General features: G+C 40.4%; 1 protein-coding gene across 4 annotated transcripts in view; it reads right to left on the reverse strand.

The window, feature by feature from the left end:
* Positions 1-24,988, reverse strand: part of IL17RD (interleukin 17 receptor D) — a 59,801-nt gene that overhangs the window by 32,299 nt on the left and 2,514 nt on the right. The window contains exon 1 of one of the 4 annotated variants that reach the window (XM_080605641.1): positions 12,629-13,348. The exons of 2 other annotated variants lie outside the window; for them this stretch is intronic. The gene's annotated coding sequence lies outside the window, so the exon portion shown is untranslated. Of the gene's footprint in view, positions 1-12,628; positions 13,349-24,988 lie in introns of those variants that run through there. One more of the 4 variants, XM_080605638.1, reaches the window with a different exon arrangement.

Consider the following 24,988-nt stretch of genomic DNA (forward strand, 5'->3'; position numbering starts at 1 on the left):
CTCTAGCAGCAGAGTGCAGGCCACAGTTTGCTTTCACTTGGAGGGGAGTCCAATATACTTGGAATCGGCTGCACCAGGGGTGGAAACATAGCCCTACCATTTGCCATGGACTGATCCAGTCTGCGTTGGAGCAGGGGAAAGCTCCTGAACACCTGCAGTACATCGATGACATCATTGTGTGGGGTGACACTGCAGAGGAAGTTTTCGAGAAAGGGAAGAAAATAGTCCAAATCCTTCTGAAAGCCGGTTTTGCCATAAAACAAAATAAAGTTAAAGGACCTGCACGAGAGATCCAGTTTTTAGGAATAAAATGGCAAGATGGACATCGTCAAATCCCAATGGATGTGATCAACAAAATAACAGCTATGTCTCCACCAACTAGCAAAAAAGAAACACAAACTTTCCTAGGTGTCGTGGGGTTTTGGAGAATGCAGATTCCAAATTACAGTTTGATTGTAAACCCGCTCTACCAAGTAACCCGTAAGAAGAATGCTTTTGAATGGGGCCCTGAGCAATGACAAGCCTTTGAACAAATTAAGCAGGAAATAGTTCATGCAGTAGCCCTTGGGCCAGTCCGAACAGGACCAGATGTAAAGATTGTGCTCTACACTGCAGCCGGGGAGAATGGTCCCACCTGGAGCCTCTGGCAGAAAGAACCTGGGGAAACTCGTGGTCGACCCCTGGGGTTTTGGAGTCAGGGATACACAGGATCTGAGGCCCGCTATACTCCAACTGAAAAGGAGATATTGGCAGCATATGAAGGAGTTCGATCTGCTTCGGAAGTGGTCGGTACTGAAGCGCAGCTCCTCCTGGCACCCCGACTGCCAGTACTAGGCTGGATGTTCAAAGGAAGGGTCCCCTCTACACATCATGCAACTGATGCTACATGGAGCAAGTGGGTTGCACTGATTACTCAGCGGGCTCGAATAGGAAACCCCAGTCGCCCAGGAATCTTGGAAGTGATTATGGACTGGCCAGAAGGCAAATACTTTGGGATATCATCAGAGGAGGAGGTGGTCCGTGCTGAAGAAGCCCCACTGTACAACAAGCTACCAGAAAATGAGAAGAAATATGCCCTGTTCACTGATGGGTCCTGTTGTATTGTGGGAAAGCATCGGAGATGGAAAGCTGCTGTATGGAGTCCTACACGACGAGTTGCAGAAGCTGCTAGGGGAGAAGGTGAATCGAGTCAGTTTGCAGAAGTGAAAGCCATTCAGCTGTCTTTAGATATTGCTGAACGAGAAAAGTGGCCAGTTCTCTATCTCTATACTGATTCATGGATGGTAGCAAACACCCTGTGGGGGTGGTTACAGCAATGGAAGCAGAACAACTGGCAGCGCAGAGGCAAGCCCATCAGGGCTGCAGCATTGTGGCAAGATATTGCTGCCCGGGTAGAGAACCTGGTTGTAAAGGTACGCCATGTAGATGCTCATGTGCCCAAGAATCGGGCTACTGAAGAACATCAAAACAACCAGCAGGTGGATCAGGCTGCTAAGATTGAAGTGGCTCAGCTGGACCTGGACTGGCAATTATTTATAGCCCGATGGGCCCATGACACCTCAGGCCATCAAGGTAGAGATGCAACATACAGATGGGCTCGTGATCGAGGGGTGGACCTGACCATGGACACCATAGCACAGGTTATTCGTGATTGTGAAACATGTGCTGCAATCAAGCAAGCCAAACGGTCAAAGCCTCTTTGGTATGGAGGACGATGGCTGAAATATAAATATGGAGAGGCCTGGCAGATTGATTACATCACACTCCCTCAAACCCGCAACGGCAAGCGCCACGTACTTACAATGGTGGAAGCAACCACCGGATGGCTGGAAACATATCCTGTGCCCCATGCCACCGCCCGGAACACTATCCTGGGCCTCGAAAAGCAAGTCCTATGGCGACATGGCACCCCAGAGAGAATTGAGTCAGACAACGGGACTCATTTCCGAAACAACCTTATAGACACTTGGGCCAAAGAACATAGTATTGAGTGGGTGTATCACATCCCCTATCATGCACCAGCCTCTGGAAAAGTTGAACGATACAATGGACTGTTGAAGACTACACTGAAAGCAATGGGTGCTGGGACATTCAAAAATTGGGATACACATTTGGCAAAGGCCACCTGGTTAGTCAATACTAGGGGATCTGCCAACCGAGCTGGACCTGCCCAATCAAACCTGTTACGCACTGTAGAAGGGGATAAAGTTCCTGCAGTGCACGTAAGAAACATGCTGGGTAAAACAGTCTGGGCTACTCCTGCCTCAGGAAAAGGCAAACCAATTCGTGGAATTGCTTTTGCTCAGGGACCTGGATGCACTTGGTGGGTAATGCAAAAGAATGGGGAGGTCCGGTGTGTACCTCAAGGGGATTTAATACTGGGTGAGAATAGCCCATGAGTTGAATTGTAGTATGTTAATTATTATATAATACTGTATGTCATCACTACCATGATTGCTATATATCATAGATAAAAATAGTGATTAATTACAAGGTATTGGAAAGAGTGTAACCTGAGCATGACATAAATGGTATGGAATAAGGGGTGGATATCTGTCCTGGTTCCAGTTAGGACAGAGTTAATTTTCCTCCTAGTAGCTCGTAGGGTGCTATGCTTTGGATTAGGATGAGAAGAGCGCTGATAACATGCTGATGTTTTAATTGTTGCAGAGCAGTGTTTACACCAGGCCAAGGACTTTTCGGCTTCTCGCTCTGTCCTGCCAGCGAGCAGGCTAGGGGTGCAGCAGGAGCTGGGAGGTGACAGACCCAGGACAGCTGACCCAAACTGGCCAAAGGGGTATTCCATACCATCTGACGTCATGCTAAACAATACATAGGGGTGGCTGGCCGGGGTGGGGGGACAGCTGCTCGGGGATCGGCTGGGCATCGGTCAGCGGGTGGTGAGCAATTGCATTGTGCATCACTTGTTTCTTACACATTATTATTATTAATACTATTATCATTATCACTATTATTATTATTGTTATTATTATTTTCCTGTCTTAATAAACTGTCTTTATCTCAACTCACCGGCTTCTCTTTCCCGTTTCTCTCCCCCATCCCAGAGAGGGAGGGGGGAGGGTGAGCGAACGGCTGAGTGGTGTTTAGCTGCCAGCCGGGTTAAACCACAACAAAAATGAACAAGCTAAAGGAACAATTCTGTAAGCACAGGATTTTAGCTATTGCATAACTACTTTAAACTAGCATATCTAGGAAACAATAAAACATATTATTTCATTGACTGTCCGCTTATTTGAAAACTTGCAGAACCATAAGCTGAGAGGGACAGTTTTGCTTTCCCAAAAACATTCAAAGAGTTAGAATACCATGAAAAAAAGGTTTCAAGAGGTGATTAGGATATTTCTAAGCAAACAAGATACAAAAAATAAATATTTTCCTTTGAAGCTGAACATATGCAATGGCACCCAGAGTATAACTATAGGAATTTATTTCCAAAATCATGAATGATTCATTAATGATGTTTTGCTGCCAGATTCCTACCTTTTAAATTAGGAATTCCTAACACAAGCTCTTTGATCCCGGGTTTCATGCGAGTAATCATACAATCTGTAAAAGTAACTAGGACTGAGCATCTCTTAAGCTTCACTTAGAACCCATGCAGAAGCCAAGACGGTTCACAAAAGCACAAGTTTGGCAGGCTCTCTCTCAATTAAGAAGATACCACCATATCTAGTTCCAGTTTATCTGCCATCTTCAGCAGCTAGAGCACAAAACCTGGGATCATAATGGCAATGACATGGATAACCAGAGGGAAAACCACTTCCAAAAAGAAAATGTCTAGTTTCACACCCAGTCAAATAAATTTACAGGTTTCTAAAAGCAAATGGAATTTTTAAGGACTTCAAAGGCCCACTGTATTAACATCTGGAGGATGGTGGGGGAAGGGATTTTTAAGACCATTCTCCACTCTTTTTCTGTCTCCTTTTCCATCTCCATCTCTCTTTCATTCCAATGTTCAGTATCAGACAATCATATTTCCTTCACTATGATAATTCCTCAATACTGGAAAATACAGGGATTGTACCATCAGCATTTGAGGTTAGCAGCACTGAAATCTGGCCATCATTTGCAGTCTGATGTCGCTTGTGTGTTAACAAACGCTCTCCAAACAACAGCATAAAAGCTGTTTGGTTTTTGTTTGTTTTCCTGCAGACCTTTAACACAGTTATTTTAATTAATCTGATCAAACAGACATTTGGAAAAATAAATGAAAGGATAATGCATGACAGACATTGAGAAGTAGGAACTTTCTTGTTTTAGTGATTTTACAACCACAATATCCTGTTTAAAAATAAATTATTTTCTCTCTGCTGTTTTTCTGTTCAGCTCAAACAAACAGTAAAGAAACTGGCTATACACAGTTATATGGTCACAGCAAAATTAACTTCTTATATTTAACTGCATAAAGTAAATGAAGTGGAAAAAGGCCAAAAAAGTCACCATTTTGCCCTTTTTGTGTAACTTACAATGATAACAGCCAAATATTTTTTGTTTATTTTTGTATAATACTGTACACGTAATTCCCCATCTTTAAATGGAAGGCCATGTTTCATCTTTTCCATTCTCTCTCTGTTTTCTCTCATCAGGGCTCTCTCACTACTTTTACATGCATCATCTAACACAATATGATCTGTCTCAATTGGCACACCAAATTCGTAAACCAAATTGGTTAGCATGCTAGTCCAAGTACTCTACACAGATGAAGATGTAATGGACAACTACTATAATAGACAAAATTTTGCTAATAGTAGACAGTAAGTCTGCCATGCAATGGTTAAGTATTATATGTCTGTTGTCTTTAGAGTTGAGATGACAAATTTTCTAGGAACTCCTTCTTGGCTAAGCTTAAAGGTAGAATGTTAATGGTGTACAATCAGAAAGTACCTCTATCATATTTAAGTTCTACTCTCTAGAAAAGTGACACAAAGGCATTTGCTGTATATAAGTAGTGACTTGTTTTTTCAAATACATTTAATTTTCAGATTTACTAATAGCTGATGAGTTATTAGCATTATAAACAGTCCAGCATTCAATATGTACGGGCTTACCAGGTTTGTTCAGAAAATAGCTTTATGATCTTGATATACACATACATGGATCAAACTCAAGTATTGTCATCATTGAAATACTGATGCCTATAAAAGCATAAGATCCAGAATACTGGAACAATTCTGCTCCTAGTATATTTCAAAAATGAGTATCAAGATGGAATAAATGATATGAGGGAGAACTCTTAGTTATTAAGTGGGTATAAGTTTTTGATGGTGTTCCTGAATTTCAAATGATCATAAAAATGGAAAATAGTACATCTCAAAACAAATGGTCCAATGAACAACAATCTGCACGCTATTTCCCATACTTCTTTATTAAAAGAACTTAATACCTTAGACTCAATGAGGGAAATTTGGAATTTCCCACATTAAACCATACTTTTCCATGTATTTTGTTGGATAATTACAGGCATTCTCTCTCTTATCTTGACATTGGAATAACCTATGGCATCTAGCACCACCACTGCCCCCAGAATTCTTGAAAGTTGCTTATGCCTGTCAAAGATTATCACTAAAGTATTTAAAAGTATTTTTTAAAAATAGAAACAACCCAGTAAAAATATTTCAGGTTTGAAAGGACAAATTGGTGCCAACGCATTATTTGGAGATATGTTACATAGCATGAAATCATTTGCTACAAGTGTTTTAAAAATCGACGCTTTCTCATTTATTTTGCATTTATATTCACAATTACGATTATTTCTGGATTTTTTGTTTGTTTGTTTTTTTGCTCTTCTCAATTTCATTACAAAGTGCATGCATGTGCACACATGTCCACACACATGCACAAAAAAACACACTTAAAACAATTCTGAATGAAACTGTCACTGAGTGTGGATTAACTGCTTTGTCTGTAGCTGTTCTACCTAAAAAAAACAATTCTGTTATTTACTGCATTGCTGGAGATGTTCATTGCAAACAAACTTTGAGCAAGCAGATGGAAAATACTTCATTTGTAATACAAGGCGAGTTTATCTATTTGATTCATAACTTGAAAATGATAACAACAGCTGCTCACAAGGAAATATTAAAAGCAGAACATTACATAAAGGCTGGAATGCAAAAAATTTGACATAGCATGTCAATTTTGTTTTGTGTGTGTTCATATGATTTCCTCTCCCGCTGTCCGAATCCTTTTCCTGTATTCTTTGAGAAAAACCTACCCTGAACGTGTGCGGGATTTGCTGCTCCACCTGGATCCATACAAGTCCATGGGTCCGGATGGGATTCATCCCAGGGTGCTTAAAGAGCTGGCTGACATCATCACGGGACCTCTCTCAATTATTTTTCAACTATCTTGGGAATCTGGAGAGGTCCCATTGGACTGGAAGCTGGCAAACGTTGTGCCAATTTTCAAAAAGGGCAAGAAGACCCTAGCAATTACAGGCCTGTCAGTCTTACGTCAGTGCCCGGTAAAATTATGGAGAGGATGATCCTTGAAGTTACTGAGGCGCACCTGGGGGACAATGCAGTCATTGGTCCCAGCCAACATGGGTTCATGAGGGGTAGGTCCTGCCTAACAAATTTGATTTCCTTTTATGATAAGATCACCCATCTAGTCGATCAAGGGAAACCAGCTGATGTGATTTTTTTGGACTTCAGCAAAGCTTTTGACACGGTTTCCCATAGGATCCTACTGGACAAAATGTCCAGCATACAGCTAAACAAAACCATCATACGATGGATGAGCAATTGGCTGATGGGCAGGGCTCAAAGGGTTGTGGTAAATGGGGCCACATGAGGCTGGCGGATGATCACTAGTGGGGTCCCTCAAGGCTCCATTTTAAGGCTAGTCCTCTTCAATGTTTTTATAAATGATTTGGATGTAGGATTAGAAGGTGTTTTCAGCAAATTTGCCGACGACACCAAACTTGGAGGAGTTGTGGACTCGGATGAGGGTGGAAAGGCCTTGCAGAGAGATCTGGACAGATTGGAGAGCTGGGCGATCACCAACCGCATGAAGTTTAACAAAAGCAAGTGCCGGATCCTGCACCTGGGACGGGGCAACCCTGGCTATACGTACAGACTGGGCGACGAGACGCTGGACAGCAGCCCCGCAGAGAGGGATCTGGGGGTTGTGGTTGACAGCAAGTTGAATATGAGCCAGCAGTGTGCCCTGGCAGCCAGGAGGGCCAACCGTATCCTGGGGTGCATCAAGCACAGCATTGCTAGTCGGTCGAGGGAAGTGATTGCCCTGCTCTACTCTGCGCTGGTGCGGCCTCACCTCGAGTACTGAGTGCAGTTCTGGGCACCACAGTATAAAAAGGACATTAAACTGTTGGAGAGTGTCCAGAGGAGGGCGACGAAGATGGTGAAGGGCCTAGAGGGGAAGACATATGAGGAGCGGCTGAGGTCACTTGGCCTGTTCAGCCTGGAGAAGAGGAGGCTGAGGGGAGACCTCATCACAGTCTACAGCTTCCTCACGAGGGGGAGTGGAGGGGCAGGCACTGACCAATTCTCTGTAATCACCAGTGATAGGACCCATGGGAATGGTGTCAAGCTGAGGCAGGGGAAGTTTAGGCTGGACATCAGGAAGAGGTTCTTCACCGAAAGGGTGGTTGCACACTGGAACAAGCTCCCCAGGGAAGTAGTCACTGCACCAAGCCTGTCTGAATTTAAGAAGAGATTGGACTGTGCACTGAGTCACATGGTCTAAACTTTTGGGCAGACCTGTACGGTGCCAGGAGTTGGACTTGATGATCCTTATGGGTCCCTTCCAACTCAGGATATTCTATGATTCTATGATTCTAACTCACTGAAAAAATTTAAGAGCTTTGCAGTTCGATATTTGCATATTCTCAGAAACTTAACTTTAATTCTTACTTGCATGAATGAAGCATACAGGCACAACTATAGAAAGTACTACATATTCACAGGAGCTCAAGGCTGTAAAGAAACCTAGTGCATGTTGTTTTTGTAGGACTAATGTATAAACAAACCAAAGTTCTGATTCTGAAGGATGTGGAGCAAGGCAATTTAGCAGTAACTACACTCTGCTGATCAGAGTACCACAGAACTTGTAAAACCTTTAAAGTAGACAAGATTTGGGATTGTTCCATCTTAATCCCTCCTTTGAAGTAATGCAATTATTTTGAACATAAAAACCTTTTCTTGGGGATTTAGAAACACACAACTGTACTCGTCCATAAGATTTTCAAGCTCAGGGTTAGCAAGCACTATGGTTCAATTTCAGGAACAAACAGTTATTTGCTTGCCAAAATCCTCCATGTTCCAGCTTTAAAGTTCCCCCAGTGTTCCAGCTTTAAATAGCATTCCCTCAATAGTACTTTTAATACTTCATGCAAAAGTCAGTTTTGCAGAAGATGGAGTAAAAAACAATTTCATTTTAAATGATACAAGTATCCATTCTCAAAGTTACCATCCTTGCAAGCTACCTAACTTTACAAGACTCAGACAACAAAAAATTAGGAAGGAATCTACTCAGTAGCAATGCAAAGGTACCTTTGGCATTGAGTTCAGTAGAATGAGGGACATTAAAAAAAATAATATACCAAGGAGCGCTACTTTTATTCTGTATACTGCTGTGTTACACAATCCCCTCATCAAAAGTGAGGGGCAGATCACTGCAGTTTCAGATCAGGATGGGTGTAACGGCTATATCAGAAACTTTGTTTTTCTTTCCTTTTTTAAATCTGGATGGAAAAACAAACACACACCAAAAAGGGAATTATCATTATGTCAGCAAAGATTACTAAAAAATACTTTTGCTTGGAAGTAAAAGTTCTTGTACATCAATGAGGCTAATAAAATTAATTATCTTTCCCTACAAGTCCTCCCCTACCCTAGAAGGTAATCAAGTATTCCTCCCTTTCTTCCTTTCACAAAGTAAATGCACAGGCTGTATAAACTGGCTTTCTGCAGAGTGAGAAACAAGTCTCAACCACGTTGCCCTTCCTTCTAATGGTGTTAAAGGTATGAGCTTCAGTTCCTTCACAGCTATAAATTGCTACTCCCACCAGTCTGGGCCAAGAATCCAAATGGAGATTCTCATTAATGAACTGTGTGCTTTTAGCAAAGAAGTTCCTTCTTAGAGCCTCAGTCTAGTCCTGGTCCACAGAGAAGATGACAACTACTCCCAGCTTAAGCAGTAACACAATCAGCAGCGAGGATTAGAAGGTCCAGTGCTTGCTAGGTAGAGATGATCCACATGGTTCAACTCGAGAGACACAGGCAGACACATTTGGTGGCTGCAGACTGAAAGCTGCAGCTGCCAGGCAATTTACACACTCCTGGTTAGCCTATATGGATTACAGCCATCATATCTGCAGCCAAAAAAAACTGCTTTTGGAATGTGTCAGAAATATACACAAAGCTGCACAAATGCTTCTGGTCCACCTGAAGGATACTTGGACAGAAACAGTACTCAACAATACTGGCCCCTCTCTGCAAATAAAGTGGAGCTTTCCCGTTTGCAGCCACATAAGTAGAAAAAGCTCTGTCAAATGATGATCAACACCAGGAATTAGAACAAAAAAACAACACACAAAATGCATCTTTCTAAGGAGCCAAATTCTCAAGATGAACCGCCAGTCTTGGACAAAGTGTACCTCCAAATTCACCTGATCATCAAGGCTGACCTTCCTCTCCTAGCATCTTGCTTCTCACCCTCTGCAGATCCAGATATTTTATCCCTGATCTTGCTACACAACCATCCCTTTACATGAAGCAGCTTCTGCTATCAAGATTGTTGAGACATTTCACTATGAAACAAAGAAGAGAATACCTTCAAATATTCCTAGATGTTCACTTCTCTTCAGTATTTGGAGCTGAAAAGCATTAAGTATTGCTAAATTCTACTGTTGGAAAAAAATCAAGAAAATGCATGTGTTTTAAGTATGTCTGTACTGGCAAACTCTTCAGGCTTTATGTGCTATCAAGTCCTATAAGGTTTTTAACTACTAAAAAAGGAATCTAAATACAATTACTTAAATAGAGATTTAACATTTGAAATAGTATTGAAACTCCAGTCTGACTACAGTCAGTTTCCACTAATAAAAGTTACACCCTATGGATATCATACTTTCTAACACCCTTGAACAAGTAACAGTTTGAGATGCACTTTCCCTATCTACTTTATGGTAAGTGCTTTTGAAAGTAAGCAAAGGTTACACATACAGTAAACGACTGGTTCATAACCGTTATTCTCATACTAATTAATACACTACTTGACATGAAACGTTATCTGCTAAAACTCACTATCTCACACAACCTGTATAATAGGACTTAAAATTGTTTCATTGGTGTCAGTTGCTTGACTACCCTTTCAGGTCTTGCAATATTTTCATTCTAAACCTTATTTGTGAATGATTGCTCCTACACAGTTACTAGAAACTTAGGGCACTTTCTGTTCTTGTATTATTGGTTAAAACTGGATCAGTCGGTTTAAAAAAAAATTATATGGAAAATAAAATCACATCTTGATAGTATCCTGTTTTGTTTTGTCAAAGCAGCTCTTTTAAATGACAAATTTACATAAGTCATTAATAAATAATATGACATTACACCTTGGAAGAAATTATGGCAACCCTACCATCAAATGCTTGATGTATTGGCACATGGGTCTACTCTCTCATCCACTGACAAGATGCAGGAATTGCACAAAGTGCACTTAGCCTGAGGAAAAACACCTCTGGATTCCATAGAAGCAGCACCAATAAAACCAAAGCTCATTCCACACAAAGCCCTCACAAGTGAAAGGAACCTGAAGAGAAGATATCCTGAATTGTAACTTCACCTACTTCACTATAACTGCCAGGAATAAACAATAAAATAAAGAATTTTAGAACACTATAGCAAACAGAGAAGTTGCTCAAGTGAAAAAAACCTTCAGACGAGAAAGCAGTCACTCATATTTTCCTACATAGTATTTGTATTATGGTAACACCTAAAAGATCAAGCCAAGCTAGGTGCCACTGTGCATAAGATGCTGTAACTGATACCATCACAGCATATTTATAATGTCCAGCCACAGAAGAGCACACTCCTGTGGTGTTGCACTAACACCTGAGGAAGATGGTTATGGTTGTAAAGCCTTAAGACTGGGGTAGGAAAAAAAAAAGGCATTTTTAATCTCATTTTCCCTCTCACCTAATTCTCCATGAAATACCTTATATGTGACATACCAACTGGGGTGGGGGGGGACAACAAAAAAATAAAAATAAAAACACTCAAGCACCTTTCGCACCATATTCTGAACAGAACAGTTTTGTGACTTCTCTCTGCACAGACTCGGGAAACATGGATTAATTTCCTGCTTTATCTACACCCTGTATCTACAACATGGAGGAAGTAATGTAATATCTTTTTTGCCTTAGCCTCTCATCTGTAAAATGGGATAACAATTTCCTTTCTTCCAGTTTCCTATGAAATAGTTTTAGATAGCAAAGTATTCTGAACAAGGACTTTCATTTATATGTGTATATATGCATCTATACTCTGTATACAGGAGATTCAGACTTCAGTTGATGTCCTTTGGTGATATTCATACTAATTAGTAAATTTTATGGCAAATCTATAGTTTAAATCTTTTCTCTCTTGAAAAGGGAACTGTTTTCTTTTTATATACAGATTATTTTGTTGTTGTTACACCCCAGATAATAAAACATTTCCAAACTGCCTGAGTTAAATAACAAGTCTTGACCTTATTAAGGTTTGCTTTTTAGCTTTGCAGGAACACAAAACAAAAAAGTATGCCTTCAGTAACTTACTTGATACAAGTGAACTGCCAACTGATGTACAGAAGGTCAGTCTTAACTATGAAAGAAAACAGATGCATAGTTTCCCACATTAGAATTCGTGGATTATTTGCTTGAGTTGTTTTGATTAGTAATAAGGTGCAAGGTTAAGTTATTATAATAGTATAATCAGGGTAACTGGTAATAAGTGCTGATATAAGTTTGACAAGAACTATTTGAAACCTACAGTATAATCCACTAAGGCTTAGAACAAAAAATCTTACAAAATTAATATGTAAAACATTTAATGAGGAACAAAGGTCACATTTACAGCAGTGATAAGTTGAGCTTTTTACAAGGTAATGCCCACAATCCAGCAGAAACAAGGTGTCAAGTTAGGTAACATTATCATCTCCTCTGATTTTAGTGACAGGGAATATTAACTCCTCTTTATTTTTAAGTAAACCACTGGCTTTGAGTAATAATTTTACCAAGAATGGAGAGAAAACAATTAAGAAAATACAGCTTGTATCATCTGAACCCTATTTAATCTGTCTGATCAGAAGATTTTCATTACTCCAGCCCAGATCATCCATGGCATAGAAGACAACTTAATTCACAGCTGATATGTAAAATAATTAATAAAAAGCTTCAGAACCAATTTGTCTATCCACAAATACACCTGTGTCACACCAAGCTATATACACTCCAAACAGGAAAGCAATCTAGTCTTTTTTTCATTTCTTTTCGAACACCACCAGTAATTCCTTTGTTCTTCCACCTTTAACTTAGTCAAAGCATAAACTATAATTAGTTGAAAAAGAAAGAACTCACAAATTATCTGTTGCATTTAATACTCACATGGCCACTGCATGGTAGCGTTTTCTCATCATAAGCTCTTCTCACAAAGTTTTCCTTAAAATAATGCCAGATGAGCTGATTTTCACCAAAAAAAAAAAAAACGTTAAACAGACACCCTTAAAGACAAATGTCCTCCTGTTGCTTTGCATCTCGAAAGTCTTTCTAAATGAATTGCAATCAGCCTAATAAAGTATCTGTAAAATACAGAACACTTCTGCCTCTATTTTTCAGAGAATGAAATGCACAATCTGATCAATTAGTTCCAAGCTTTTATAACCACAGTATACTAATGCCCAACAGTATGAAAACAAAAATCTGTATCAGGATGTTATTATCTGCTGAAGATGTCCTAGTTTTTATGTCTCCCAAATATGCCCATTTAAAATGTGTAACTCTTTGAACATCTCTACATTTTAAAGTATTTAAAATACTACTTAACGCACAAAAAATATTCAGATACTTCAATCTGACTACATGAAGTTTCCATTTAAAAAGTTACAGTCCCTGGATCTCGCACTTTATATTTAAAAAGGTGACAATCTGAAGAAATCCATTAAGCTGGAAAAATGCAATCAACGATTATGTTGTAATCTAAACATAGGAGCTGACAGTCTTTAAAATAACACAACAAAAACTAAACAAAAAAAACAAACAAGAAGGATCAGAGACTCTGAAGCAGTTTGGCTACAGTACAGTTACTTGTCAAACTGCTATTTATTTGGCATGTGCAGATATTTACCTGAAAATACATTACTACTATTCCTTCTGCCTTGAAAAGATTACAGGCTTGATACTGAAATACCAAAAATAGGAGATATTAATAGTGCAAGTAGTATGTTCACACAAAACACTATTAACATAAAGAATTATTTGAAAAAGATGACACTGTTCTTAACTAAAATACTTCTATTACATTGATATTCACAGTGATTTTTTTCTGAAATCAGAGACTTTTACCCTAGACCATGAGATTGAAGCGATTTGAAATGGAAATATTTCCTGTCCACTCACTGCCAGTTTCAGTTCCCGGAGTGATATACCAGATGACATCCAGTACAATAAATTCTTTTATTAACCATAAATTTGAGACTGCTTTAGGGATTTGAAGTGTTTGGTTTCATGCTGAAAAAATGTAATGTTATCCACAGACCATCAGCATGTGCAACAAAAACAGAGCCACAGGTTATGTGACTTTGATCAAATTATGAAAAAAGTCTCTTGAATTTAAAAATACTTGAAAAAGCTTTACAATATTTTCAACTATTATTTTTTTTTTCAAGAGACACACACACACAAACTGATCTTTTTTCTGCAGGAAGCAATCACTTCTAACAAATAAAAGTCTCTATACTGAAAAAAAAAAAAAACCTTCTAGAAGTTGCCAGAACTGCAAAGCCTGATTTAAGAGCTTAAACATTTAAATATACAGATTAAAAAGTTAAATTGAACCTATACTACTCTAAAACATCTGCTTGGCTTCCTCTTATCAAAATTACATTGAATATATAAATACCTAATCCTAAATCATTGAATGGAAAGATAAAACAATACAGAATACAAAACCAGTTCAGTTTCAACCTTCAACACTATTAAAATAAGATTAGATTACTGTAGTAAATAAAGAAGCAGATCCAAAGAGCAGTAAGTTTCCCTTCCGATATAAATGATAACTTACAACAGGAAAACTACTTGGATGTGATTGTAAAATATAAACAAGAAAACAATAATTTTCTCTGTTGCAACAAAACCTAACCACTTTGGGCAGGGAACGAATCACATCTTTAACTACTAATCAACTTTCCACATACAAGCCTGCAAATAAACTAATGGAGTTTGCATGTCATTAACTTCTGCAGTTTGAATTGAAAATACCAAACAATAACTAAAACATATATATCAAACACAATGCGGCTACAGAGAACAATAGCCAACCATATCCATCACTGTTGTTAGATGATACCAGGCTTTGTTCAAGCTTTTTTTTTTGGCTTCGGTTCCTGCACTTACTGCCAGAACGTAATAAAAAAGAAAGTTCTGTCTATGCAGCTCATTCTTTAGTGAGCTGAATGTCCCATTTCCAAACCTCTGCATGACATTTCACGGCTAGTGGTCTTTACTGAAAAAGAACCCCAAAAGTGAATGGCATGATTAGTGAACTACTTTTACAAATGCAACTATATGGAGAAACCTAAGCTATCCCAACCTGCATTATTCTTAACTTATGAATAAAAGATAAAGGTTTTGTTTCCATTGAAGTTCAGAAGAATTACGGAATAACAACTTTTCACCTGTTATGGGTCAGGCTGAGTTAGGTGTTTGTTTTAGCGTTTTTTTGGTTTTTTTTTTTGGTTCTTATTTTAACTTTTTTGTGGTTAACCTATTACTCCTGCCAGTAAAGTAAAGTAAAGTAAAAGTAAAAGTAAAGATAATGACTAAACTCCACCAATATAATTTGCTGAAAACAATGTAAACAATAAAGCAAAGCTGTAACTATTTTGGAACAGATGTTACCGATATTCTTTGAAAAGTATCTTAGCAAAATCTTTCTGTTGTTAACAGACAAAGCAAGATGTTAGATACTGCTTTATAAATTAAAGCAGCCGGCTATGCATTTGGCCCGTCTTTTGGGGTTGTTAATACATGATCTGGGAAGTGGCATCAGGAGGCCTAATAAAATTTTGATGCTGTTAAAAAAATCAAAGCTCATTTGAATGGGGAATGATCCTCAACTGTATTCTGTAACTCCACAAATCTGTTCACAGGTTCTGTACCAATAGCAGCTGCTGTCTTCAGAGCAAGATGTACGGTTCTTTCCGTAATTTTAGTATTAATCTGCCCAATTCATAACCCATAGTGTATAGAGTGTATAGTGAAGTCAGGTTACAAATGAATATGCTACTCTTCATTTCCTCTCAGGAAGGGTTGTACTGGGCACTCGAGGAACTGCTGTATTCCACCACAGGAGCTGGCTGCACTTCAACAGAGCCTGAAGTGACTTCTGAAACACTAACATCTTCTTGCTTCTGAGAAATTCACCATTAAAAAAAAAAAAAATCACATGAAAAATACTTTCAAAATCTTCTCTAATTTAGACTTCATATATTGAGTATATATGAAACTTCTAACCTCAAACTCTTTCAATGGGCTACTTTTTAAAAAAGGTATCTAAATTCACAGACCTAAGGGGTGGGAATTTTAGAAGTATCCGAACAGTTGCGAGGAGCACCAACCTCAACACCAGATTAGCTCAGGGAGGTCCTGGCTCCTCTGCACAGTCCCTGCTGTAGTTCAGCACCTCTGAGCATACGCTCTGCACAGCTGCCTGGGGATCTCACTTCACCCAGGGGACTGAAGTGACCCAAATAGTGACAAGAAAAGAAAAGGACAAAGAAGCAGGGATACTTTCAACCCAAATGGTCTGAACCGCGTGATTTACAATGCAGCTCACAAACAGGTGCTTGAGCCCAGGTGGGGAGGGAAGGGCAAACACCAAAGCAGGAGGAAGCAGATGGGAGCGAAAATTTCTGCCCAGCTTCACTGTGAGTCAATATAACGTGTAACTATACCCCGAGCCACAAAAGAGAACAAATCCTATTGAAAGTTAATAGGAGTTAGGGCACTCCATTCTTTTTCAAAATCCCACGCCAAGCTTCTAAGGATCTGCACACGCTTACAGGGTTAACCTGAAATCACCCGTTTATACCCCATATCTTTAAGACTTGGAGGGGAAGTCCAGCTCAAGATTGAAAACTTTACTAAAAAGCTCTGTGATTCAGCCAGGCCTCCTGCCCCCACCATATTTAAGGCTTATCCAGACAGAGCAATCTTTATGCTCAGGGCAAACTGCACAATTTGCTGGTTCCAACTTCCATCCTTGTTTTGTTTCTACTGTTTCTAATTAGAGACAAGCCCAGACACAGATAACATCAATCCCCGTAGAAATCTGAGGAACATGAAGCAGTGCACGCAGGCCTTACAAGGGCTTTGAGACAAGACGCAGGACAGCACCTGAGCAGCAGGGGAAGGAGCTGACCTTTGTTGTCCGGGTAGCTGCACCTAAAGCTCCTCTGGCTTTTAAAAGAAAACCTCCCCCTCCAGGCCTATTGGATAAACTAAGACGTAAATTTCCAGTGCAGTAACCACTCTATGAGAGCACACGGTACAGGGTGTACGGTACGGGGTGTTCCAGGACACAGCTGCACAACACAGGGATGGAAGGCAGCATTGAGAAACCCCGAGCGGCAGAAATCACCCCGTCAGCAGCATGATGCCACCAGCGCTGCCCTCCTGCCCCTGCTACCCAACTCAGGTGCCTTGGCATGGTGCCGCTGCTACAGCGCACCCCATGCCAAGGAGATGTGCCTGAAAACTCTCCACGTGGGAAGACCCGGTGGAAGTGAACAGCACCCTAACTCACGTCCTGCTTTAGGAAGAGCCCCGTGTACGCAGAAGCATCCCGGTAAGAGGCTTGTTTTGGGAGTGCACTGAGCGCCCAGCCTCTGCACCAAAGCCACCTACAACTGTTTACGGAGCATGAAGCCACTCAAGGTACAAAAGAAAAACACCCACCAAAATGAAGTCAAAGTTTAGCCCCCAGTTTTAACAAAAGCAAAACAAACAGAACAGAAATAAACACACACAAAGCCACCGGACTTCCATCTTTAAAAGAAAAGCTGAACAGAGTGCTGTTTTCACAGGTAAATGACAAATAAGTTCAGGCCTGCATATAGTTTGTTTAAATCATTGTAGAAAATAAAAATATAATAGGATATAATAGACATGTGACTATTAAAACTCTCTAAAGCTGTATTTTTTATGCTTTCTGAATGCAGGCCAGTCACACCTGGAATACACATGTTTAACTGAACAGCTGATAGCTTCTAGTTTTAACCATTTAGAAGATTTACTGTTTGGACCGAAACGTTCTCTGATTATGCATTCCTACTAGCTCAACTAAATTTGCGCATAAATCTAATCTGCCAAACTAAAAAGTCATTTTTTAACCTGTAAAATTAAAATTAGAGAAAAAGGACTTCTACGAGTCAGATTACTCCTTGGAACTTTAAGTGCAAACTGATGAAACCAAACTTCACTATGGATATCATCTACAAAAAAAAGAAACTCCTAATTTAATGTATCCCAAAGTTTTACCCCCTGGGTTGTTTTTATCTTAGAATTCTACACATTTAAAGAAAAATATTAGAAATATACGTAAGTATTGTCTACATTATAAGTATAAAACTCAAAAGAAGTTTATTTTATAAAGGCAGGGTGCAGTTTTCAGTGAAAATGAGTTTGCAGTTCCCATGTCTTGGTTAAGTCTAAAATCCTTCATTTGAAAATACAAAGCAAAATCAATTAGAAAACACAGTTTGAGTGAAAACTATTCTTGCAAAGAGTTCTTAGAAGGGATCGCCTTGAATGCGTTTGATGCTGGGGAGACGCCATAACTTTTCTTCACACAAAAGCAGTCATCAGCAGAGCACAACCAGATGTTAAGTTTTCTTCTCTTAGTTTCTGTAAACCTCTGTGACCTCCCTCAAATTAAAAAAGGGAATAGAATTTTTAAAGCCACAGGAGCTATCATTAGTGAAGCATTCTAAGGATTTCCATTAATTCATAGCCAGCCAACCAGGAATTTTCCCACAGCCGTATACAAAAAAAGTCAGAGAAGTCACTGATTGCATGGTTGGATTTGAATGTAGTCAGAAGTAAGATCAGAAATATCTAGTTCCTCCCACTGATATAAGAGTGAAGAACACAGGGAAGGTCAGAAATTAAAATCCAAGTTGCCCACCAACCACGAGGAAAATCTGGCATTGCCATATTAGAGTGAGTGTAAAAATGGGTATCACACTATTTTGTGGGGAAAAAGAATCACACGTAGATAGACAGAAATTAATTATTTAGAAACCTTAAAAGAGAACGTGCAGTCCCAAGTAGAACTGCATGCTTATCTCCTCCACATAGCAGACTCAAGACTTAGTTTGATGTTGTCCAGTTGTTAACGTAATTCTCACAGTTCGTGGCAATTTATGACTTCATACACAGATTTAGTTGGAGCCCTTTGAACTCTGCATGCTCCTCATTTGTCCCTTACAGTTTCTGTCAATCACAGACAGAAGCTTGTTCTTTCAATGTTAGGCCATCATAATACAAACAAAGGTTACAAAAAACAGAACACATTTCAACAGCACTTCCTCTGAAGATGTTACAATGGCCTCTGCGACACTCTGTGCCCTGTACAAGATTTGTTAAGGAAAAGGCAGGGGCCAGGTGTGGACTCAGACTGCTGGCTTGCTGAGGTCATGCTGCCAGCCAGAAGGTGCATCTATCACCGCAGAGGTCATCATTTCCCGGCCACCTCTACACTGTCTGAGCACCAAGTGGTTCAACTTGGATTCAGAACAGTCATGGACACGCACAACTCTAGTTCTGTTGGAGTAACCGGAGCACACATTTCTAAGTTTAAACTTTCAGGCCTGCAGAAGGAGATAATGATATTTGATCTAGCATGAAATCTCCTCACACAAAGCTACCCCTCATGTTTTTCTGAACATGTTAAAAGAAGCAGAACGAGTGATGTGCCCTAAAACTAGATTTAATGTCTTGCTGAATAACAGCCCAAGACCAGAGCCACAAGAAGAAGAAAAATAAAGGATGCTCATGTACCTACAGCTTTACATTTCAGAAACACAAAAAAGATCATAACACATATTTAACAGATTGCTATGACATATATTCCATATAGTCTGTATCTACTTACATACTACTGACGCATTTTGACACTTTATTGAAAGCTTTGCTCACTTGTCTTGCAGACAGCATCAACGTGTTTTTCATGCAGCAGGTAAGAACTCATTTTTCATCCTGTGCACCTAGAAATTCATGGCCCTCTCCCAAGATGTCCTGGTGGCTACACACAGTCAAAGTTTCCTGCCAGTGAAATGAACGAGCATAAAGCATCTAGAAGAAAAGAATCCCTGCCCTGTTCTGCATTGTGCACAACTGCAGGTTGATGCTTAAACTTGTTGTAGTCCTTATTTCACCTCCGCACAAGCCTTTCAGAAGCTTTTTCTAGCCACAATTCCAGTCTTAATTATTCACAGCATGCTGTGAAAAGGATTTCATACTTAACTTTTTTAAACCTGGTTATTAAAGATTAAGGAGCACATCTAGTGTTGCTGCTGGTAACTCAGGTTGAAGAAGGAACAGAAAAGTTTATGTGCTGGATGTCTCTGGCAGGAGCAGACAACTACTTTTCTGAGACAACAGAGGGCATCCATCCACCTTGATGTTCACCTTCAAAAAGGGCAGGGGGGAGGGTGTGGTTGTTTTGTTTTATTTTTTCCTGGTTTTAGAGAAATCTCTGAAGTGTATTCTTAGAGTATCTACTTGATCTGATCTGTCCATGTTTTAGAACTTATTCCAGAATTACCAGCTGTGTCTCATCTTGTTCTGTTTCTACCCTGACAGTCTCTTCTGGTGCTCTTTCCAGCTCTGCCACCTCCAACTCTGCGCTGTTTGGAAGTCTGAAGACTGCACTTGGCCAGGGATGAAGACTTAGTCAAGCTCTGCATAAGCATGTGACAGTTACTGCTGGACTGCCAGCTGCTGTCACTTGTCTTGTCATAAACACCTCACATTTAATGATCCTCCTTCTAGATGGAGGAGTTTATGATTCACTTCCAAAAATTGCACCTGTTTTGTATAAACCAGTACAAGGATTTGATAAAGGGCAGTAACTATGGAATATCCTCACCAACCCACCGAGATCACCAATACTTTTTTTTTTTTTTTTAATAGATCCAGGAATTGTCTTAGTTCTTGAATGCACAATTTATTAAGCAATATAGGTTCAAGCATGTAAAAATACACACTTATAACTTGGCTGGCAGACTTTGGTTAATCAAATCCATAATATATACTGTTTTTGTTAAACAGATATTGCAGTAAAACTACAGAAATGAGTCTATCCGTTACTGGCATAAGACAGTACTCTCCTAATTTAAGCATATATTTGATTGATGTCTCTCGGGGAAAAACTTGTAGAAGCTTTGGGGGTCAACATGAGTTGACTCCTCCTGAGGAGAGCTGGAAAAGACAAATAGCTAGACAAGACAGAAGTTGTACAATGCCTCATGTGTAAGAGAATAAAATCTTTTTTTTTTTTTTTTTTTTAAGTTTGCACTTAAGTTCTGGTCCTTAAAAAGGGTCTCAAATTATCCTAACCTAAAATAAAGCACATAATATGCACTGACCTAGCCATAGTTCCTTCTATCAGATAAACTGTAGCTTGTACTTCTTCCATAAAATATTTCATGATTAATACAGGGAGAAGGATATAACCTCCATGAATTTGATATAATTTTATGTGCAAAGCATTTATGGATAACGTTCACTTTCATACATAAAAGCAACACATGGTATAGAAACAGCAGCATAAACTTAAAGTTTCAGAAAAAAGTACAAATACATTCATTATGTTAGTAGCAATATAACATATCAATAGGTTTTAAAAACCAAGAATATATAATTATTATAAATTAAAAATGGTATTCAAGCTTAATGGTTCTCTAGTAATGCTTTACATTCCTGTTATCTTGCTGGCTTCCAAACAACATACTAAATTTATGGGTAAAATTTAGCCTTAGAGCAGAATTAAGCAGGCAAGTTCACATCAAAGCTCTGTTTCATCATCTTTAGACAGATCTGTTGGAAAAGACAGCCGGTCCTTATTAAACAACCTTTAAATGTTGCAGTTTTAATTAACATCCATCTTACATTAACGTTAACAAATAATTAACTAAAGAAAAGCTAGTATTGTATAATCACAACTGCTTAACATCTTTTCAGCAGCGGACTAGGAAGTATTAATCTATTAAAGAACTTGTTCTTAAATAACTGCCTCAAGATTTTAAATTAACAAGTCTGCTATGGTAGTTACTGCGCTTCTACTTACTCAAAGCAGACTGGGGGGTGAGGGAGTAAGGCAAGGAGTGGAGTCTGACATCTAAACTAAAGGACGTGGTCTCAAGAGGAAATGAATCAAATCTGTAACAGTCCTAAGAGACTTCAACTACAGAAATCTTGTTGGGTCAACAGCTTATTAATTGGCATCATATTCTCATTTCCCAACAGCAACACACAAGGAAACATATGTTTTTGTTGTTAATGCTGAGGGTTAATGTCAATGACATAAGCATGCTTAAGTTTCCATAATTTTGTTCTCTAGGCTGTGTGTTTGCTCAATCTGGAAACACAGAATTTAAACTCTTTAGCCTCTTAAGTTCCCCAATAAACATTTATCTGCTTATTTTAATAATAATGTACTTGGGTTACTTTGTGCATTTCTAAATTAACTTAAATAGGCAAGACATTAACATTTTCTGACACTAGAATAAAAATGGCTAACTGTAAAAATCTTATAACATTACCTGATTAATGACATTCAAAAAAAAAAAAGTTTGACGCCAAGTTTTAAGCTAAACAAAAGTAATACAGATGCTTACTTGCATGACCAACCATGCTTGCAAAGCTTTGCACTCAACATGTTGAGTTATATCTAATGAGAGAAATGCACTAAGCTTGAAGTGACACATCTAATGAACTCTAAAATGCCATTGCACCATTCTATATGCCAGCGGAGAGGAAAAAAAAATCAGAAAAATGATTTTAGAACACTTTAAGGAGGTAAAAGAGGGTGGATGGGGGGAGAAGGTGCTTTTGGTTTCTTTCGTCTGTTTCTCGCTTCTCTAGCTTGTTAATAATAGTAAGATTTATTGCCTATCTCCCTATGCTGAGTCCGTTTTGCGTGTCACGATAATTACGGCGCGATCTCCTCGTCCTTATCTCGACCCTTGAGCCCTTTTCATTGTATTTTCTCCCCATTCCTCTTTGAGGAGGGGGAATGTGAGCGCGGTTGTGGTGGAGCTCGGCCGCCCACCCGAGTAAAACCACCACAGTCCTTTTCATATTGATGCCGGCCTTAGCACAGACGCCCGCTTGGCATAGCAGGCGTCCGCGCTAAGGCCAGCATCAATATGAGGTGCCAAGGTCAGTGAAGGAGGAGGGGAAGAGGTGCTCCAGGCACCGGAGCAGAAGTCCCCTGCGGCCTGTGGTGAGGACCATGGTGAAGCAGGCTGTCCCCCTGCAGCCCATGGAGGAGACCACGGTGGAGCAGGTAGACCTCCACCAATGGAGGCTGTGGCCTGTGGAAGACCCCTGCCAGAGCAGATTCCAGGCCAGACCTGTAGCCTGTGGAGAGGAGACCACGCAGGAGCAGGTGACCTGGCAGGAGCTGCTGCCCGTGGGGGATCCAGGTTGGAGCATTTTGCTCCTGAGGGATGGACCCTGTGGCACGGACCCATATCTGGAGCAGTTCTTGAAGAGCTGCTGCCTGTGGGCAGCCCACGCCAGATCAGTTCACCAAGGACTGCATTCCCTGGGAGGGACCCCACAGCACAGGGGATGAGAGTGACCGAGAAGGAGCGGCGGAGAAGAAGTGCTATAGACTGACCATAATCCCCATTCCCCTGTTCTCCTGCGCCGCTTGGGGGAGGAGGTGGAAGAGGGAGGATGGGGGGGGAAGGTGCTTTTGGTATCTTTCATTTGTTTCTCGCTTCTCTAGCTTGTTAGTAATACACAACAAATCTTACTATGTCCCTATGCTGAGTCAGGAGCCAACGTCTCTCTGTGTTGCCCAGGCTATGTTGCAGTTGCTATTCACAGGCACAACCCCGCTACTGACCGGCACGGGAGTTTTGACCTGCTCCGTTTTTGACCTGGGCCAGTTCACCCCCCCTTAGGCAACCTAGTGAGCCCCGTGGAGCAGTCCTTGGTGAACTGGTCCGGTGTGGGCTGCCCACAGGCAGCAGCTCTTCAAGAACTGCTCCAGATATGGGTCCGTACCACGGGGTCCATCCCTCAGGAGCAAACTGCTCCAACCTGGAACCCCACGGGCAGCAGCTTCTGCCAGGTCACCCGCTCCTGCGTGGTCTCCTCTCCACGGGCTGCAGGTCCGGCCCAGGATCTGCTCCGGCAGGGGTCTTCCACAGGGTGCAGTCTCTGTTGGTGCAGGTCCACCTGCTCCACCGTGGTCTCCTCCACGGGCTGCAGCATGGAACCCTGCTCCACCGCGGTACTCCATGGGCTGCAGGGGGACAGCCTGCTTCACCATGGTCCTCACCACAGGCCGCAGGGGACTTCTGCTCTGGCGCCTGGAGCACCTCTCCCCCTCCTTCTTCACTGACCTTGGCATCTGCAAGGCTGTTCCCCTGCTACCAAAACCAAAACCTTGCCATGTAAACCCACTACAAGAATACAGAACGGCATCTGGTCTGCAGCGCTTTCCGCCAACTCAGGAATTGTCTGTAAGTTAAAGAATCCCCTGATGGCAACCTTTAACACCTTCTCCACTACACTCCATCTCAGGTCTGTCCTCTGTCCAACACCCTTTGGAATTTTTAAATACCCTGAAAGAGAAAAATCTGATTCTTTAACTGCTGGAAAATAATAAGAAATAAAGGGAGGAAATTAAACTCTTAAGTTATTTCTTATTATTTTACAAGGCATTCTTCCTCCCAAATAAAGTTCCCAATGCATATATTTAGCTGGGAAAATTGTTTGGGCATGACTTAGGTCTGTGCTCAGAAAAACCCTAGCTGTAGAGAAGAACGATTGTGTGCTGGGCATAAGCCTAAAGAAGCAGAGGGGCAGATAGAGCTCTTGGTAGTGGAATGATAGAAAACAGGCATCTTCAGAGTCCCGGCTATGAAACAGGAGGATATAGAAAGCTCCTTACATAAGGAACATAGATGATGACACAGGAAGAGTTTGACGGGAGAATGCAGGGAAACAGAGCCCCCAGTGTGACTGATAAACTTTACTTAGCAGAGTAAAGAAAGTTACAACTCTCTGCTAACCAGAGGTGGGTGGAAAAAGAGGTTTGCTAAAATGCTGTGTTTATTTTCTCATCATACAGCCTCATTAATTTTAAGCTTTATACTGAACACGGTTCAGTGCCAGGATCTTCAGAGGAATTAAACATATGAAAAAAAGTTACTCATGTGTGTACTGCCATTAGAATCTACAAAACAACTTGAGAGTAAAGTTGCTCGTGCGTTTAACACTGAATAAATGAATGTGAAATATATTCAAATCAACATCAGAGACCAATTCTGACTTCCCTCACATCTTGTTTATAGAATGAAAAAAAAATTCAGAGCATACTTCTCCAGAATAGCTCCCCATGTGGACATACTTTTTCTAGATTAAAAGAGGCCCTCCCCTGGTTTATTTTTTCCTGGATAAAGGTATGCATATGATGTGGTAAGACCATCCATACAGAATGCTACTTTG

Source organism: Anser brachyrhynchus (genome assembly GCF_964034855.1).
Source record: "Anser brachyrhynchus genome assembly, chromosome: 10".
Lineage (NCBI taxonomy): Eukaryota > Metazoa > Chordata > Aves > Anseriformes > Anatidae > Anser > Anser brachyrhynchus.